Consider the following 21,372-nt stretch of genomic DNA (forward strand, 5'->3'; position numbering starts at 1 on the left):
AAGCCGTATTGAAAGTTATCTTTCCATACTAAAACCAACATAAGACACATAACAAACAAAACATTCCAAGAACATGTTTATGGCAGATCTCCTAATAAACACAAGAAAGTGTACCCACAGACATCGAGAAGTAACAAAATATAGAAGAAAATGGCAGTGGTTACGAGAAAAGTCAGCACCTACGTAACAGTCTTCCCCCAGTGTTTCAACAATATACACTTACTAGGTGTGCTCTATGTAGAACAATGTGCCATTTGTCAGTGTCCGTTTCATATGAAGAAAAGAATTCTCTTTCCCATATACAATATAATTATATATGAATTACAGAGCACAACCACTTATATGTCTTTTACCTGACTTAGTAGTCAGTATGATTTTAATAAACCCAGATTCGGCACAATATAAGTACAAATTATCTGTAAACAAGTATTGATAGCAATTTGACATAAGTTAGAAAGTCCTTGGGAGTCTTGATGTAGTTGACTCGAAGTGCAAGTTCAAGAAGCAGACAGCCGACACGTGTTTCGGCATTTGATACGACTTTTTCAAGGCTCACTGAGTATTCCTACAACAGTATGTGAAAATAATGGGAGCTATGCTATCGTATTTGAATTGTGGTAAATTCGGGACTCGTGGTCGTATTTCTAGAGGTCAAAGCATCCGGTAATGTCTAACCCGTCATCTTAATCATGTTCTACACGTCTCATCTCCAAAAAGTGGAGCCACAAGTCCTGAATTTATCACAATTCAAATACGATTAAGTACAAGCTTATATCGCATCAGATGACGCGCTAAACCGCACCGGATGTCTCGACGTTTAAAAACATGACTGCGAGTGTCGAACTTACTATAACTCGAATAATACTGAATACAAGCTCATTTCGCATCAGAATATGGTCATTGGAGCATAGCTCCCATTACTTATCCTGAAAGTTTCCTCTTGGATGCACCATACTTAAGTGGATCGCTGGTGCTACTAGAATGACCTAAGTGCACTACGGATCCTTCGAAAACTTTCGGGGTTTTTCGAAGAATATTTACACCTACTGTTGTAGGAATACTCAGTGAGCCTTGAAAAAGTCGTATCAAGCGACGAAACACGTGTCGGCTGTCTGCTTCTTCAACTTGCACTTCGAGTCAACTACAGCAAGACTCCCAAGGACTTTCTAACTTATGTCAAATTGTTCTCAATACTTGTTCACAAATAATTTTTACTTATATTGTGCCGAATCTGGGTCTATTAAAATCATACTGACTACTAAGTCGGGTAAAAGACATATAAGTGGTTGTGCTCTGTAATTCATATATAAAGACATTGAGAAGTAGACATTTAGGAAACGTATTGAAGGTCGTATTGAAGGTGTATCTGTACTGAGATAAAAAAAAATATATGGGGATTCCATTTGTGTGTAATAAAATGAGGGGGTCCAGAAAGAGCTCAAAAGAAAGGGGCAATTACAGAGTGGAATAGTCAGGATAACTAAACAGTGTAAAACATGTATGTGTTCATATTTCTATAGCACAGGCTTAGCTGGTGAGGACCAGAGCATTGTAAATTTTGGGGAGTGAGACTGCATATATCAGGTGAGGGTTTAAATCTTTGAATTATCCCACTATACACAACTATGCCATTATAACCGATTAAGTGATTTGCCCAGAGCAGCACAATTTCCAGTGAAGTGCCACTGTGGATTCAAAATCAGTTCCTCGGGTTGACTTAATCACTACACCACACCTTCTTCCTTAGTTGATGTAAAAAAAAATCAAAAAAAGGTCATGAGTTGAAAATTCTCCAAAGGTTTTCCTTCACCAATCCTCATTAACATATATTATTTTTTAAAATATTTTCCCATATACATTATCCTGTGTTACCCATGCTGTCTAGTGAGTAGACTGAATGCAAATGATTGTGGTATTTAGTTATTATACAGGATTTGCAGCTTTTTGTCACACACAGGGACCAAATACAAATTATGAACAATATTTGCTTCTCCCACACACAAAAATACATACAAGACAAACAAGCATTGGCATAGCCAATAGATCTCGCCTTTGGAACCTTATAAGTATTTAGTTATGAGTACAATATCCTTGGTGCAGCAACATCACCTATTGCATGGCTAAACACCTATAAGGTCCCAAAGGCGAGACCTATTGGCTATGCCAATGCTTGTTTAAAATTGTCTCCAGCACCTCACGTAGCACTATCTTCTTACGTGGTGCACTCAAATCCCATCTCATTCGCTCTATGGATCCCTTGTCCCTCTCACCGTTGCGAATGGAGTCTTTCTTTCCTACAACGGCCACTGCAGCAAACTATCAATTACTAAATATGTGAAAGATCTTCCAGTTCATCATGTTTCAAACAGCCAAAGCACTAGACAATTCGCTAATACTTGGGGACCTGGGTTGCATTAGTCAAATAAGCAATTAGGATAGCACTTCTCCTCCAATAATCTTGTTTAAATTTGAATGAAAGTGTTGAAAGATTGGAATTTTATCTGTTCGCCACCTTTGAAGAATTAAAGATCTTGCTAGCAACGTCACTATGTACATTATTTTTTTTTCTCTTTCTTGTAAGCCTGGACGAAATTTGGTTCAGAGCACCATTGCTCAGTAGTGATAGTTGCACCATCACGTCAAAAAATCCCTAACATGCCACAAATCTTCATCATTAGGGCCATAATTTTTCTAGGGCAAGCAATGTGCCAGCGAGAGAGGACACTATCATGTAAAGAGTGCTCGAAAAATGCTTAACCATTATTTCATGGGTTGGTCCTATCAAATCAGAGACGACTTCTGTATCTGAGGGACACGGATTACCATAATGTGCTAGGGTAAATTGGCCACCATGGACAGAGGAGGCACCACAGTAGACATACACACAAAAACTCACATGCATACACAGTGACCCCAGCCACTATTCTGCAATTAAGAGGCCTTCTTACCCCCTCACTGGCAAAGATATGGGCCAAATACACTACTGACAGGATGATGATCATATAAAAAGACAAATGTGCTCAGCACAGACGTCATGAACGCAACCAAACTGCCTGACACCTTGCACCATTAATAACACTGAACAATACTATCTGCATCACAAATAGTCATCCCTGTATTCTCGAATTTGCTTCTCTGCACCATTTTCACAAATTACCTTTTGTAGATCTCAATAAAGACTGGCGTCCAACTCCCAGTAAAATCTGCACTCCCGGAACGCTCTGCGGGATCTCCTTCTCTAGAAGGGGACAGATTCTCAGAAGATAGGGGCATATTATCAAGCAAGGCAATACAATTATCGCCGCTTTAGCGGCAGAAAAATGCCGCTAAAACGGCGATAATGGGTTTGATAATATGCCCTATGGAATTCCAATTGAAGCCCATGTTAGATGTCCTTCACATCTAACATGGGCTTCAATTGGAATTCCTTAGATCATATTATCAAGCCCATTATCGCCGCTTTAGCGGCAGTTTTCTGCCGCTTAAGCGGCGATAATTTTATCACCTGGCTTGATAATATGCCCCATAGTTTGCAGGAATGTGAGCATTGGCTCGCACCTAAAATGACAAAAACAAATTGAGATAGATTTATGTTCAAAATCTTCAACTTGTACAGTTCGTACAGCCACTTACTATACAAATATTAGCAGCAGTCACTTTGTGTCATCTCCTACCCGTTTAATCATCTGAATATGAACGTGGTGAACTACTCAACAGCACTAACAATGTCTTCATGAAAACCGAGAAATAGCAGAGTGTTAAAATATATCAAAATGCATGGCAAAGGAGCCAGACAACTGAACGAGGATGCCAATTTCAATGTAAGGAATGCAGATTCGTAACTGTCAAAAAAATATTTTATGGCTGAACAGTATGTATCTAGAAATATCCACTGACAGCAACCAGGCAATTATAGCTCTCTGAAACATAAACCTAACCAATTAGGAAAACTTTAATCATTAGTTTTCTCCAAACTACAAATAAAACGAATTCCGATAGCCAAAATTAGTTTTTTTCCATTTCTTAAAAAAAAAAAGTAACATCTATTATCGAAAATAAATAATTCTGCACAAAGATATGTAAAGTGTGAGGCTTGACTATCAAATGCCATATCACTGTGGTCACGTATAGAATCATAATTTGTGGCTCCGTTTTTGGCCACTGACCTCAAAATGCAACTGAACAGGTTTGAACGAGGGTAGAGCATGGATATCAGTTAGTGATCAAACTGGTAATTTATTTTCTACACACAACGCACTACACTTTGTTAAAAGGTCGCATAGCGCCGTTCTATTCTGGCAAGGCCGTCAAACAGCAATGGAAGCACTAACATTACTTTGCACTCTGTACCCGGCTCTTCTGTCGGAGCCTCTCGTGAGAATTATCCATCTTTGTGCGCGTTTCCCGGCATGTTAACCAGATTCAGAATGTTAACATTAGTCTTTTTGTTGAAAAATTAGTAAACAGACCCTCGGCACATTTGATAAACAGGAAAGCGGTGCTAATGAAATTCAAACACGCTCTAGTGCCTAAGGAACTAGGGGGCATATGTATGAAACCAAATTTTAGTTGCAAACGCTGCGAAACGCAAAAAACAGCGTTTGCGACTAAATATTCGCAATTTCATATGTATGACACACAGTCCTAGTGCAAATTAAGAAATCGCTACATTAGCGATTTCTTAGGCTGCGAAACTCCAAAATTGCGATTATGCTTGCGATTTCTTAAATTGCGATATTCTAAATTTGCGAAATTCGCAAAAAGGATATCGCAAATTAAGAAATCGCAAGCAAATGTATGGAAAACTAGCTAATTGCGAAATAACGAAATTCGCAAAATAAGAAATTGCAATTAACACCAAGTGCATGCATGTGGTAAACAGGTGCAAGGTACTTAAACCACCCCACAATGCAACAGAACCAACCACAATGGCAGCACTGTTTGTGATAGCCAGGAGGCTGCGTATTCGGGCTCTTTCACAGAGGAGAATGAGACAGGAACGTATATGCAGGCTGCGCATCACTCTGTTCCAGCACACTGAAGAGGACATCCATGACAAGTACAGGCTGCACCCACAGACCATACTGGACCTGATTGAGGAGCTAAAACCCTACTTGGAACACCCTACACGCAGGACACAAACAATTCCCACACATGTGCAGGTCCTGTGCTCCCTGCACCTCCTGGCATCAGGGAGTTTTCAACGGGTCATAGCGGAGGTTGGTAGGGTGTCACAGAGTGCACTTTTGCGCTTCTTTCATGCCTTTCTAGATGCAATGCTACAGAGGCTGTCACATCACATATACTTCCCCACCACCCAACAGGCATTACAGCAAACAAAACTTGACTTCTACCAGATTGCACGTTTCCCCCACGTCATTGGTTGCATCGATGGGACCCATGTGGCCATCACACCCCCATCAGCAACTGAATATGTCTACAGAAACCGTAAATGCTACCATTCCCTCAATATACAGATTGTGTGCAACGCAAAGTATATCATCAATGACATCGTACCCAAATACCCTGGCAGTACACATGACTCTTTCATCTTTAGACACAGTGGAATACACAGACGTCTGAGTGCTGGAGAGTTTGGGGAGGGATACCTGCTAGGTAAATACATGGCACACATCCATACATCCACAACATCACTGGAGGGTGGGGACATTAACTTACCTATTGTGTCTATCCCTGCAGGTGACAGTGCCTATGCAGTGCGGGACTTCATCCTGACCCCGTATCTGGATCCAGCCAATGCAAGTGAGAGGAGATACAACAGGGCACACAGATCTACACGCTGCGTCATTGAGCGTACGTTTGGAATCCTTAAGAGCCGATTCCGGTGCCTGCATGAAAGTGGAGGCGCACTGCAATACAGCCCTGAGACCTGCTGTAAAATCGTGGCAAGCTGTGCAATGCTCCATTACATGGCTATGAGGAAAGGCACCACAATTGATGTGACCGATACAGACACATCGATGACGATTGCCCTGCTCCCCCTGGAGACCAGCGTCAGGAGTCGGGGCAGCTGCTGGACGCCAGAGACGGACTGAGATCACACAAAACTACTTCCAGGTGAGCAATGATGACATGAGACAAAAAATCTTTCTAATGTGTGCTGTGTTTATTCACACTTCACAATCATTAAAAAGTGTAGCTGTACCCAGCACATGTTATGCACACAGTGCAGGTACGGCACAAGTAACTGTGCAATCTGCATAGTTGGGTTACTTCACCCTTTTTTGATTCATTGTCACTGGACAGTTCACCTCCTTCGGTGACGCATTGGTGGTGTTTGGCGTCCAGGCTGAGTGCCCTCCTTGGTGTTCCTGGGTCCTGCACCCTGTCTCGAACTGCGCCGTCTTTCTCCAGGCAATGTAGGAGTGATGCTGCTCCTACTGGAGGTTTCTTCACTCTCGCCAGAGGCCATGAGAGCGCTGCCACCTGAGTTGGCCGTCTGCAGCTGCTCCACTGCACTGGTGACCTGTGCTAGCCCTCTGGCTATGTCCTGACAGCAGTGCGCCATTTCCACCTGCATTGTGACGCTTCTGCGTGTCAGAGTGCTGGTGGTGGTGCAGAGGCGGTTCACGGCCTTGGTATATGTGTGCAGGCATGCATTGGCACGTCGGGAAGCCCTCTCACTGGCGGCTTGGTTGTGCCTCAGAGTGTCACACAGGTCACGGATGGCACCTGCCATGGCCATGATGCCCTCATCCATGTTTTGCTGATCTTTGTGAATACGGCATAGCTGCCTATTTATTGACCTCAAAGATTTACTTTGCAGGCGCTGTACCTGCAGCATGCTGTGTTCCAGCCCAGAAAATACGGTGTCCTCCGCTTCAGTGGCAGTGCTGCTCCTGGGCCTTGACCTGCGTCTATCCTGTGGTGGAATGCTTGGCCTTGGTGTGTCCTGACTGGGCATGTGTGACACACCCTGACTCCCCTCTCTTCTGTCACTGTCCTCCCCTGTGGCCGGTATGTCATCCTCAAATGGAGGCAGTGGGGGCACATGTGTGCGCTTCCTGAGCAGGATTGGTGTGTGCTCCGTATCATCACTGGAGTCCTCAGGATGTGCAGGCTCCTCTCCCTCTGCACTGTATCACGTGCCCTGGATTGTGCTGTGGATGTAAAGGGGACGACATGAGTTTGTGTCTTTGTCTGCAATTTGCACTCAATAAAGTTTCTACAGTTTGTATCGGCTAACTTCTGACACTGTATCATTCACTTATCCCCAACCCACACGTTGCATTAGAATTCCTATATCTCATGGACACACTGTCAGACATATTACTACAAGTTCCATGATGCATTGCTGGGTGTGCTGTAAGACTTGGACTGGAATGACATTTTGTGAGGATATTTAGCGCATTTGGGGAAGTGTGCATGGGATGGGGATCAGTGCAGATTGATTTTGCATGCATCTTACCTTGGCTGCTGGATGCAGGATCGGAGCTGTCAATGTCAGCCACACCACCGACGCTCTCAGGCAGGAGAGTGGACTCCACAAGCTCCTCGTGGGGTCTTGGGTGTGCTGCTGTGGATGGTCCTCCCCCGGTCTGGTTTGCATCCTTTAGTCTGGCTGCCACCCTCTCCTTCGACCTCTGCCGCATATCATACCATCGCTTGCGCAATTCCTCGATGGTGCGATTGGTCACACCCACAGCTTTCACCTTCTGTTGAATGTCCAGCCAGATTTTGCGTTTCCTTGCTTCTGGGACTCGCAGTGCCTTTTTCCCAAAAAGGAGCTCATGGCTGCATACCATCTCCTCTATGAGGACCTCCTGCTCCTTGTCAGAAAACTTGTGTTTTCTCTTCCTCTTCTCTGCATCCTTGCCCTCATGTTGCTTGTTGGACTCCATTGGTGTTTCTTCTCTCCTGGGATGCCTCCTCACACTCTCCAAACAGCCTCTGGGTGTGGCTCAGGTAAGCAGGTGCAGGAAATCACTCCCACTTCCTGTTTGTGATGTCATCAGGCTGCACCTGTAATGCAGATTCCCGTTTTTGCGATTTCTTAATTTGCGAATTTCGCAATTAAGGAATCGCAAATGATGTTTCTGAGACTTTTTTGCGATTATTAAGAAATCGCTAAACATTTGTGATTTTTTTTTACATACCGATTTGCTAATCTCAAACTGCAAATCGCAAAATATCACAATTTGAGATTCGCCAAACGGGATTTTCATTCATATGCCCCTAGATGTAAGACATGTAAGACGAAAGAAGATTTTAGAATTGCTTCCCGTTTGAATCAAGGCTTCCTTCCCCCTCTTTACGGGGGTTATAGATCTAAATCTATAGACTTAAACTTCGGGGTCGGGTGAACAATGACACTTTCACGATCCTGCTTGGAACAGTTTTACAAGGAAGTGGCTATATCATCCAGCCAAAATAGCAACGATACCTGTATTGTCTTTTGGGCGCATTAACAACATCCCTCTTGTTTTTAAGACATTAACGAGAATGACTTCAGTGGTCAATACAGATTGTAGATACAGCAAAGGGAAGTTTAGAAAATTAACTTTTTGTGTTTGTACACTTACAAATATGAGCTGGGCGTGCCTCTGCAACAAATATCGTGCAGCCTTCAGCTATATCAAGACGTTCGCGCTATACATGTAATTGGAGTTTTGAGATGTAAAAGATAAAGACAAGCGCGCACGCCGCGATGGCGTGCGATGGCAAAATAGTAAGACGTTCGCGCTATACATGTAATTGGAGTTTTGAGATGTAAAAGATAACGACAAACGCGCGCGCGCCGTGCTAGTGGTGCGCGCGCGCGCGATGGCAAAAGTAGGCTGGCGAGTGGTGTGGATGCGGTGCGGGGCTGAAAGCTGGCAGATGCGCGTGTGCACGTTCGTGTGAACGCACCGCTAGGTCAGCCAGCAGCACTTTCAACAAGCATGGGCATAGCCAATAGGTCTTGCCTTTGGGACCTTATAAGTGTTTAGCCATGCAACAGTTGCATAACTAAATACTTATAAGGTCCCAAAAGCGAGACCTATTGGCTATGCCAAGAAGCCGTGCGGCCGCGAAAGTGAAAGTGATCGCGATCAAACATCAAAGCGGCTGTGCAGCCGCGAAAGTAAAAAGTAATCGCGGTAAAGCGCGGCGCGCGCGCGCGCCCGCGCACATGCACTGTAGCTCTAGGCTGGCCTGGTAGCACTTTTTGGAGCTCTCTCAAAAAGCCTCTCCAGACCAGCGCATGCGCTGGGTCAGGCGAGACCTAAAAATCACCTACAAAATGTCTCTCTGACAGCGCATGCGCGCTGACTCATCGAGACCTAAAAATGATCTCACATTAAACAAACAACATGTATTTAACACATTAATACATCAATTCATATTTCAACATGAAATGAATCCAACAAAAGATCAGTTAATTTTATACAAAAACGGGAGCTACCTCACAGGGAAAGTACAATAAGCCCCTAAGTAGTTCTAAAATTAAATCAAAAAGCTCCCTAACTTTCTGAATATTGGATCCCTGTCAGAGCAAAACTGGACACCAGGTACAATCTTTCAAACATTCTCTTTTTGTATTCCCTAGGTTAAACAAGTACTCTGAAATGTACAACATTTTCCAATTTACAACAGTGGATCCAATGGAAATGGTCAACACGTTTCGAACCCCTGTTCCGTCTAAATGGGTTTCTCCTCAGGACATAGATCTGATGTCCATTCTCAAGTGCCTTGTAATGTTGATACAATCCCATTAGTTCTGATCTGTCATGATTAGAATGTAAGACAAAGCCTTTCTTGTAAATCATTCATGGTCACCACATGACCTATGGCTCTGCGCACTCCGGAATCGTGACGGTCTTTTAGTAGTTCACTCACAACACCGGCACCGTGCACCGTTAGATCAGTATCCGTCCATTGAAATGTGCACACCTTGCACCAGAAATTCATTAAAGTAAATAATGTTGTCAGCCATGTTTATGAGAGAGCTGAAGCTGTGGAAAAATTAGAATACATCTTATTTCAGCACACGACACTACTGCAAGGTTAGATTGAGAGATATAACCAGACGGAGACCTGGGCATATACCCAAGTATGAGGAAAGGTGTAAGCATGCCCATGGACCTGCAGACCCCTTCGACCATGGGATTCTGTAGCTCCAGCTGGTGGACAGCACCTGTACCACCAGCTATTGAAGAGCTCATGTTCCTCCACCTGAACAGATGCTCATGACCTCTTTAAGGAAGATGGAAGTACTAGCTAGCAGTCTAGGGGAATGCTTACACCTTTGACCTTTTGTCTGCAGATGGAACTATGATTGGAGCTTGAGGCTGCTGAGTCCCCTGTACCCATTAAGTTGACCTGCTCTCACAGGCTTTATGCTTCACATATCCATCCACTCAATTTGCAGTTTTCCTGCTGCAACAAGGTCTAGAGAGGTGAAAGCAGCAGGACTGACAGCTGTCTCAACAGTGGATGACAGCATTATGCATGATGGCCTGAAGAAGCAGTGGTATGAGTTATATCCATTGGCAACAGTACTCAGGTGACAGCAGCAAGAACTGACAGTATATGATAGCAGCAGCAGTCACTTGCAGTCACAAAAGCATGAGTTGCAGGGCATGACTGCATTAAGACCTACAGGCTCTGAAAGCAAGACACAGTGACAGCAGCAAGGCTCAAGGATATGACAAAAGTAGGAGTTGTGGTTACAGCAAGACTCAATGTGACAGCTTTTGAAGTTTCAGGTTATGTAAGAAGCATCTCTAACAGCATCTTAAGTAAGTGTGTGTGACTACACACATACTATCAGAATGCCACTGAACTGAGACTGGCAGCAGCACTACTAATTTCACCAATATACCAATGAGCAGAAAAAGCAGAGAGGAACATTTTACTCAGAGGCTGTCTTTAAAAAATCCCTGCCCAAATTATTAAGTCCTGTTGCTGCCCACTATCTACCATCGAAACAAGCTCACTGCCTAGACCCCCTATTTGCCAATACCACATTCTTGTTTTGTAGCTAGTATTTGGACTTTTTATAAGCAAAACTTTAAGCACTGCCATGGAGAATGCAAGATACTGTTTACAAAAAAGTATGGACTTCCAAATGGACACTGAATCATTGCAACAACATTTAAAAAAGGTGAAATAAAGTTCTCCCATTTTTTGCATTTATATAGTCCTTGCTACCGCTTGTCAGTGGTAAGAGGTGCTACATAAATGCAATGACATATAATAAAATCAGGGCCATTGGAATTATGTGATTGTACAGCTGCAGCATTTTTCGCATAATTATGGATCTTCTGCATTTGCCAAAAGTTACTAAAAACACAGCAACATGTGTTGCCGCGCAGTGGAAGGCACTTTGTAAAGGTTGTCTGCCACCTTTCTGTTGCTTATTGCTTTGTTTAAGTGTTACTGGTACTAATGAGGTGAAATGAATCCCAGACAATATTAACCTGTGGTGGGAGAGTCTGTGCCTCCCTACTCCAGTGTCAGTAATCCATCCTGTTTCTTTTACTGGAGCTCTATTTACCTTGGATTTCCTTTGCCTCTTTGCCACTAGTCTCTGCCGCCACCGCCGCCGGAGTCATTTGGGGGAAAACGCCGGTCTCGTGAGAGGAGGCCAGTCTAGAAGCACATCCCCCAGCAGGCGTTGCGGCGCGCACACCGCCCACGCCAGAAATGAGCGCCAGGAGATGCTTAAAAGGATCACAGGGCTTCCGCAGCCCGTCCGTGCCCGTCAGAGGCCGAAGGAGGCTGGGCTGGGCCAGGGTATTAACATTTCTACATTGCCTTGGTTCCAATTAGTGTGGACTTTAGAAGGTATTTGTGACATTAATACTGTTGGTACTGACATTGTGTCAAGGAGGGGGGAATAAAATGAACAGGTTAAAATCCGGGAATGGGCAAGGGATAGTGGGGACGTTGGATGCCTTTTTATTGAGGGCCCTATCAGCATTAATTCACGAAATTGAACTCACTGAGCGTAGGCTGTCCCTGGACCCACAAAACCCTCATAATCGACCTGCTCTAAGTGTCTCTACTTCACAAACGGGTTTGGAAGTTAGCTCATCACAAATCAGTGTGTTACATTCCCCAGGCCTTGAAATTAATAACGCCTCTGATATAGCAGAAAAATCCAATATTTAAAAGTGGTCACATGGGGTCAAAAAGCTAAGATTAACCATAGGAGTAGCCTCACTCCGCCGTATAAGAAAAGGAAGGGGCAGGCGTCAAACAACCAAAATAAACAAAGATATCTTCTTTCTAAACCTTTAGGTCGTAGGAGTAAACCTGCTGACACAGAGCATAACCAGAGGGCTATTAAAGCGCTAGCTCCAGATGATTGGGTACCCTTGGCAGCATTACCTAGTTGGGAGGGGGCAGCTTTTCTGGAAAAACTGGAACTTGTGATTTCAGCTCATCTGAACCTGATACTGCACAAGCTAACTAAAATTGAGGCTAGGTTAGCGCATTTAGAAAAACCAGCTTCTAGCGCCTCCCTAACCCCTGTAGACTATGGACAAAACAGGGCCGAGGGTGCTGCTGCGAAAAGGGTTGTGCAGCAACCTGAACCCGCTGTCAGATCAGCGATTCGGGATGATCTACCTCTCCTAAGGGTAGCATGTCCTCCTTCGAATGGCACTGAGATTCCACATCAGATTCAGGGTTTGTCTCATAGGAATGCCCAGACTGCTTATGCCCCAAGAAGTGCCCGAGCTGATAAAGCAAGTGATAACCATGAGGAGAGACCCAGAGACACAGGCACTACAGACGGCCAGCCCTTCATCCAAAGACCCCCCAGTGGCCCACACTCTAACCTGCACTTACCCCCAGAAGCAACCCCTCATATTGTAGTGTTGGCTAACGTTCCTTCATTGCTGCCCGGTGACACTGAGCACTGGTCAACGCTGAGGAACTAATCTCTACACTTTTTGAATGCAAGGACAGGTATTAATAATAAATTGCTATTTTCTGAATTCAAGATGGTGTGCAGGACTGGGTGGGTGGGGAAATCTAACAAGACACTCTACAGAGATTGTATCACATTAACGTTTAGATCCCCAGGCTTGGTCAGAACAAAATTAGAGAGGAGGGATGATTACTCTGCAAATAAGAGGGGAATTTCCATTCCACCTAGACCACGATGGCACACAACTGAAGACAACAGATGTGCATGGGCAAACCCGCATCCCCAGCCACCCCTTTGGTTCCACCCAAATCATTTTGAGGCTTTAAGCGGTCTTGCAGATATAGATTGACTAACTTCAAATTTGAGAAAACCAGGGAAAAATGCTATTTTGAATAATGCCCAGAGATTGCCCCTAATAAAGTAGATAGTATAGTTGTTACCCATTTTATATCAGACCATGAGAATTGCCTATATCCCCCCCTGCACCCGCATAATGATAGTGCAGGAATTGTAGGGTTGGATTCAGATACTTCGCCCGCAGAGCTAGCCATGAGTAATACTGTTGGGGAGGTCCCAATGGTTGGGAATTCTAATACCCGCCCACTCAGGCTCATCTCATTGAACATTGCGGGCATTTCCTCAAAACTATCAGATGAGGCCTGGGTACAATATGTGAAGATGTTTGACATTATTTTTGCCCAGGAAACTTGGAGCAGGGATGATGTCACTATGGACGGATATTACTCATTTAATGTCCAGGCAACTCCATCACCCACTGGGAGGGCAAAGGGAGGCTTAGTGACTTTAATTTCCCTCCAATATGAGTCACTTAAGATAGAGAATATAACAGACTCTCCTTGGTACCAGCTTATTTTGATTTCCAACCTGTTTGACGCCACACTATTATTGATCCATTGGTACTACAATATTTTTGACCCACAAAACTGTGGGGTTATTAACACCTTTAAAGAGGAAATGAATAAAGTTGCGGGGAGATTCTTCCCACTGTGCATAATTTGGGTGGGTGATTTTAACTTCACACTATGTCAGCACAGTATGCACAAAACATGTGGGATTGTAGACACCATAGATCAACCTTTGTCTCATTTTAAGCATACCCCACAGGGCAAAGCATAAAATACCATCATTGTAGTAAATGTCTTATACATGATGGACACTCTGGTCAGTATTTCTTCTGCCCAGCTTCCAATTTATCAGGGTGGTAGTAGAGCCAACACAATTGATTTGATGTTGATATCTAATAAGTATGAATGTCTTGTAGATAGTTTTGTGGTTGAACCAAATCCTGCTAGCAACCATAATCCCCTTACTGCTTCCATGCATGTTATTGCACAGAAGGGTTGGGGTGATGATCTCCAATTAAAACATAATCGCAATCAGGGGGTTAGGATAAAGTGGAGCACAATAAATCCCTCAAAATTTGAGGAGGTCATTACCAAAGCAAATCTATGTAAAATCATGACATGCCTAGCTTTTAACTCCCATCCAAATGCTATAATACAATGTTGTGAATCAATTTGTGAAGATGTGGTTAAAAATCTGACTAAATCAGTGAGGAGTCGGGATTCATCGGAAGTTAGATGGTTTAATACTGAATGTTCTAACGTGCAAAAAGATCTGAAGAAAGCTTTGCATGCAGTCCCCCGTGATAGGGTTTTGATCAAGACTGTTAGACAAACCTACAAAAGCGTGACTAAGCGTAGGAAGGATGAACTAAAAAGACTGGCCTGGGAAACTCTTGAAAAAGCTAGTGCCCTTAAGGGCTCCAGGAGTTTTTGGGAAGTCATAAATCGTCCCATTTTCTCCAATGACTCAAGGAGCATGGACTCGGTTATAACGGGTGAAGCTTGGGAGTCTCATTTTTTGAGTATATTTAACCCAAAGGGCATCTCATCACAAGGGCAAAGGGATGAGATAGTCATTAACATTCAAAAGGCATACCAACTAAGTTCATCCCTATCTTTAAGTGAGGTTGAGGACGCCCTAGCAAAGGGCATTTCCTCAAAAGCCCCAGGTCCAGACGGGGTGCCCTTGGATTTATTCAAAAGCAATCCTCAACTATGGGGCCATCTGGTGCTAAATGTTTTTAAAGCAGTGATAGTGAGTGGCATTCCATTATCATGGAGAAATACAGTGGTAGTCTTGATTTAAAAAAAAGTAACAGGAATGACCCCACATGCTATAGGTCGATCTCTTTAATTGACGCCACTTGCAAGGTTATGGATAGGGTAATCCTTGCACGTTTGTAGTCATGGTCAAATGCCCCTGCACTCATATTGAATACTCAATATGGCTTCAGAAGGGGGATGGGAACCAGCTAACAGTGCCTCAACTTGTCCATGATTATGGGCAAGTACATGAGGGCCAGGGGGGGGTCGATCCACCTGGCCTTCATTGACTTGTCCAGCGCCTTCGACACAGTGAGCCGGGGGAAGTTGTGGACACTGATGGAAAAGTTGGGTTTTGAAGAACCCCTCATCACCCTGTTGCGTAGGCTACATGCGTCTACCACTGTAGCCATTCGCTTTGGTCCTAGAGGGGAGAAGACAAGGCCCATTGCTTCAACTGAGGGGGTACGCCAGGGTTGCATTCTGGCCCATTTTTTATTCCTAATATATACAAATGGTTTGGAATCATTCTTGTTAGAACAGCAATTGGACTTCCCAAGTATAGAAGGCAAACGGGTTCCATTGCCATCCTATGCAGATGATACAGTTTTGATGCCGTTAACGGCCAATAGCCTCCAAAAATGTTTGAGTGCATTTACTAAATGTATGATGGCATTGGACCTAAAGGTACATTTTAGCAAATCATTTATTATGGTATGTGGCCCCAATCAAACAAAAACAAGAACATTTATAGTAAAGGAAAAAATTATTTATAAGGTGCCAAATTTTACCTATCTGGGGAATGTTTTTAATATTAGATTAAATTGGGAACATCTAATTGTGGCTAGGATTCAACACACCAGTAGAATAATAGAGGGGCTTTTTTACTTCGCCTGCAAGCTCGGACACAAGCCGGTAGCAGAAATGATAACTTTATATAAATCTAAATGCCTGTCAGTAGCTACCTGTGTGGCAGGAGTATAGGGGTATCATAAAAGCTCCCAGATTCAGATTTTAGAGAACACATTTTTTAAAAGATTATTGATGATTCCTATCAGTTCTTCAACACTTTTTTGTCACCCTGAAGTGGGTCTGGATTATGTAAAAGATAGGATAAATATTGCCCCAATGATTTTATGGGGCAAAATCTGGACTTCGGAGGACTTATTATTCTCGAGGAGCATCCTCAGAGATTGTATGAATCTTGATAACGCAATGTCACTCCCCTGGCATCGTTATGTTAAAGATACTTTTTATAAAATAGGCTTGGAAAATTATTATGATACTCCCGATGGTATCCCATTGAACATGAAACAGGTTATAAAAAATGCATTTCTCACTGAATTAAGTATGTCTAACCAGGATTATGGAATACCAGATCATGTGTCTCTAAGTCAACAGCAATTTTATTTGTCTTTTACTATGCATGTTCAATCGCGTTTCCTTATGACTAGATTCCGTCTTTGCACATTGCACCTTCTTGTGGCTTTTCCTAAACAGGCAGGTTGGTGTGAGAGACTAACCCCCTGCCCCTGTAACAATCTAGCCCATCAGAGCACAATGCACTTTATGCTGTTTTGCACACTTTATAAAGACCCATGGGAACGTTTTATCAAGCCTGTTATAAAGGAGATTCGACCCTGTTGTTATCAGGAGGGCTTTAATTATTTGTGGTTATTATCTACTGCTGCTATTTGCAGCACTGTGCTTAACTTCATCAGAATTTCATTTTTAATCAGGAAACGCTATGATTCTTAAAATAAATTCAAGTTTTTAAGTGATTTTAGGGGTTTTTAATATTTTGTATCTTGTATAAAAGTGTTGCAGAACAATAGGAAGTTTTTTAATTAATGTATGTGTGGAAACTTTTATGATTCAATCGAATTGAATAAAGTTATTTGAACTGAATTGAACTGAACAAGAGTAAATAAATGACTAAAAGTGAAGTAATACTATCAGAAAATGTGCTAAATTCTGCCGCATATTTAGCATTTTATTGCCACATCATTTTGGTCAACCCTGTCATATAATTTGGCCCTCTACTGCTGCATAATTCTAGTGGTCCTGAATATAATTTGTCATTTGTGCTCTCTTTACTTGGAAGGTCGGAGGCTAAATGCCAGGTTGGGAACATGGCAGAGATCCTTTCAAGTGCATAGAATGCCTCAGTTATTGCAGTGTTATGGAGCAATCATTGTGTCTCCTCTAAAAGAATTAGGAATGCTACCCTACAGGTGAACTACCATATCATAAATCACTGGTGACCTCGACCCCTCCACTGAAAACGCTTTCCAGTAGCATGAGAAGTGGAACGTTACTCTCTCAGGAAAAGAAAATGTTTTCTCTGATGGCCGCTTCCCAAGCATTGCTCTGCTCAGCCTTTTCCCAAGACAAGCACCCAGGAAGCTCCACCCCGGGCTACGGCACCCAACACGGCGATTAAAGCCCTTTAAGCCCGATTGGCTTTGCACGCCTGGTCAGCAGTATGATCTCAACAGTAATGACTTCTCTATCATGAATTGTGACATGAATCGTGTTCCACAATGTTCATACTAAGCCTCACGCAACACTTCACCCTGTTATGGGGGAAACAATGTACTGCAAATTAAACTGCTAACAACTGTAAACAATTGATATGTAAGTTCTTCTATTGTTCTGTCATAGACCGCCTGCAGATAATTTCCCACATCTCACTCTCCATCCTTCTAAATTCACATCCAATTCTATTACTCTCTTCTTCCTCTCCAAAATTTGCCCTTGCATCCCATGCATTCACATTCTTCATCTGTCATTCCAGTTCCTCCCTTGATCCAATCGTATCTTCGGGAAATATGCCCAACCCTTGCTCAAGTATCTCATCTTCAATCTCTGTAATGCCCGGTAATATAGAGGGCCTGGTTAGATTATCTGAATAGTTGACTAGAGTAGTCCTACAACTCTTACCAATATTCTCAATGACTTCTCTTGCCGCACCCAAAAATCTCCCAGGAAACTTCTACATCAATATCCTTAATTTTTCCCTTGGTAACCTTAACTCGGTATGCACAGAATCCAACACAAATCCAGGAAATGGAGTCTCCTGTCTGAGTGTTAAACAAAATTTTATCTTGTTGACAAAAAAGCCCAGGAATTGTAACTGTTCTGCTGCCAGATCTGTATGCTGTAAGAAAACCTCTTTCTTTTGAACCATCAACAAAATGTCATCCACATAAATCACCAACCTCATTCCCCTTGTCTTCAACCAAGAGACTACCTCCCAAAGCAGTTTCATAAAACATCAAAGAGCAGAGTAAAGGCAAAAGGGTAGGCATGTGAATTTCCACAACTTCCCCATCCAGCTGAACGGGAGGTAATTTAGATTATGTTTTCAGAATGGAACGGTCAGATAAGCGTGCTTTAAATCTAGTCTTGTCAACCAGTCGCCCCTCCTCAATACACCTCTTAAAAGACAGCTACCCTGCATCTTGAAATGATGATATACCACAATCCTTTACATTTATCAATGGCCGCATACCCTTGGCATTCCTCCACCAAGAAAATATTGCCAACAAATCCAAGGTGTCCCTCTCCTACCTTCCCAATTGCTCTTTTTGCAGCTAATTCCTATATTTCTATGCTTACCAAAGTCTTCTCTTTCAAAAAATATATTTCAGGAGGTATTGTCCTTTGAACCAGTAAACTTATAAAATCTATCTTGAAACCTCTTACCGTCTCTAGCACCCATGGATGTTGAGTTATATTTTCCAGTTCCCATAAAAGTGGGATAGTCTACCGCCCATCTTTAGAGGGATACCTAAATGGTCTTGATATACACTCACCTTGTGAAGCTCCTTGCTGCCATCAATCTCCTCGCTGGAATATTTCTTGTGTTTTCTAAAAAAGCATCCTGCTGTGCTCTTATTCCAGAAGAACTAAATCCATATGATCTAAATTCTATGTCCAAATAGAGTCTAGATGTAAATCATCCATAGATCCCGCATTTTCCTGGTCCTTCCAAAAACCCTGTCTCAAAAAACCTTCTTGATGTCTTTTGGGGATTTTTGAATGGAACTAAATACCCCTACATATTCCACCATATTTTTTTTATAAAACTTTCACCAAGTAAGCAGCCCTGAGATGCTGCTCTTCCTTCTTCATTGGCTAACTCAGCCAATTTAGGGTATATTTTCAACGAAACACTGAGTTTTCTCTCATTAGACAATACCATATTAGCATTTCACAGAAAAAAAAATGTATGTTGCACCCACTGGCACAACTCCTCAGAATCCACAATTCCCTTGTAAACTTAGGCCGCCTCTGTCATTTCGAAAACTTTAGTCAGGGGTCCCACAATATCAAGAAGCTGATCCTTACCATGACAAGATCTTAAACCCTTCAAAATATTTCTGTGAATCTCTTCCTATTTTACTTATAAACGCCAAAACCTTTGCATCCAACTCTAGTGTCAGAACGATTTTATCTGGCAAAGTTGGTATTAGCCACTGAGACTTTAGCCTAGTTCTCACTTCTTTAGAAATTTCCCTCCGTGACGAATGTGTCACATACTGAGCTACATGAAGGGACAGAGGCCATTCAGGGAACAAAGGATGCTTTACTGAAAATGGATCAAAAATCTCACACACACAAAACGATCTTTTGATTCACTATTTCACTTAGAGGCCTTCTCTGTCTCATCCGTATTTCCCTTATATTTAATCTCTACCACATCATTATCTGAATCAAAATCGGAATCGCAAGATAAATTAATCTCAGCTTCCACTGAGATCCTGCATCTCTCAGTATTTTTAAGAGCTTTTTCTTTTACCTTTAATCTGCTCATTATCAGTGCCAGACACACTCTCCATCAAATTTCCTGTCAGTTTTTCTGTCCCAATTCTCACTTTTCGCGGTGTTTCCAACTTTGTATTGATTGAACGTCACTTCCTCTGAAGCCTTCCTACCCATTCACTACACCCTGTTCCTCATCTATCATCATATTTGCCTGCTCCTCATTTGTGTCCTAAATTTCCTTCAACTGATAGTAACTGACCTACAATTGACGTGCAGTTTGTCAGTTTCAAGTTTGGCCAACTTAAAATTTGAAATCCTATGTAATTCTTGTGCTGTGCTTAGGAAGCTTCAGCCAGGCTGAAGCTGCACACTGTATTATCACATAGTTACATTCTATGGTTTGAACATTGGCAGTTAGTTGCTAGCTGTGCCTGGCAGGACTGTGGTGTAGGGTTTCATATCTCTGTTACATAAAAACTTTTAACAATCAGTTTAGCACATGAGGATCACTTAGGTCAAACGTTAACCACTAAAAGGGTCAGGGAAAGGTTTTGGTGGCCCCTCATGGAGAACCAGGTGGAAGAACAGGTTGAGAAGAGTGGGATTTGCCAAGAGTTCAGAAAAACTATTGAGAGTTGGAGTTGGAAAATTGCAGGGGAAACAGCACATGTCTGAAGCAAGGGAGGTATGTGCAAAAGTTTGCTTAGACTTTATTGGGCCCTTTTCCTTTCTTTCGGAACAGGATAATTTTGAGGCTGTTTTGGTAGACGCAAAATCCAAGTGGGTGGAGGTAGCATTCATCAAATGTGACACCACCACTTCTACAATTGATGTTCTAAATGAAGTGTTTGGAAGGGAGGCATACACTCTGTTTTGCTCACAGACAATAGTACACAACTGACATCATATGAAATTAAAGTTTTCTTGGACACCCTTGGTGTGAGGCACAAATGTTCTTTACTTTATAATCCCCAGGGTAATGATTTAGTGGAGGGAGGTCAACAGATTGGTAAAAGGGACAACGCAGTTGGCGAGTAGTGCAGGTTTGTCTGTGAGGAATGTAATTAAGGACCTATGGTCCTATCGCATCGCGGTTAACGCCAGTATCGGGGACACCCCATTCGAGATGATGCGAGGCTGGCAACCTGGAACTAAATTAGTTCTGTCTTGGATGAGGGAAGGATTGGCAAGGACAAAAGGGTACTCTAAAGAGAGTCTGGAGAAACGTTTTATTGTTGTGGGAGATTGTGTCAAGGTTAGGCCGGGTGGTGGTGGAAAATGTTTAACCAAGTTTCAAAGCTCCTATAAAGTCAAAATAGTTGGTGGGAATTGGTTCAAGTTGGACAATGGGTTAATTTGGAATCTCAGGAGAGTAGACTTATATCAGAAACAATGGGTATTGGAGAAGAGCTAGATTGAGGTGGAGGAAACGTCGGGAATTGGATGTGGGTTATCCGTGCTAAACAGATGAGGGTATACCTATCCTGTCAGACATAACACATGTTTTAGTCCCAATGCTTGAAACTGTAGTCCTACTTTTATTTAGATACATGTATTGGTACTTCCATTGCGTAGTTTTCGATAAAAAAAAAA

This window comes from Triturus cristatus, chromosome 8 (assembly GCF_964204655.1).
Source record: "Triturus cristatus chromosome 8, aTriCri1.1, whole genome shotgun sequence".
NCBI lineage: Eukaryota > Metazoa > Chordata > Amphibia > Caudata > Salamandridae > Triturus > Triturus cristatus.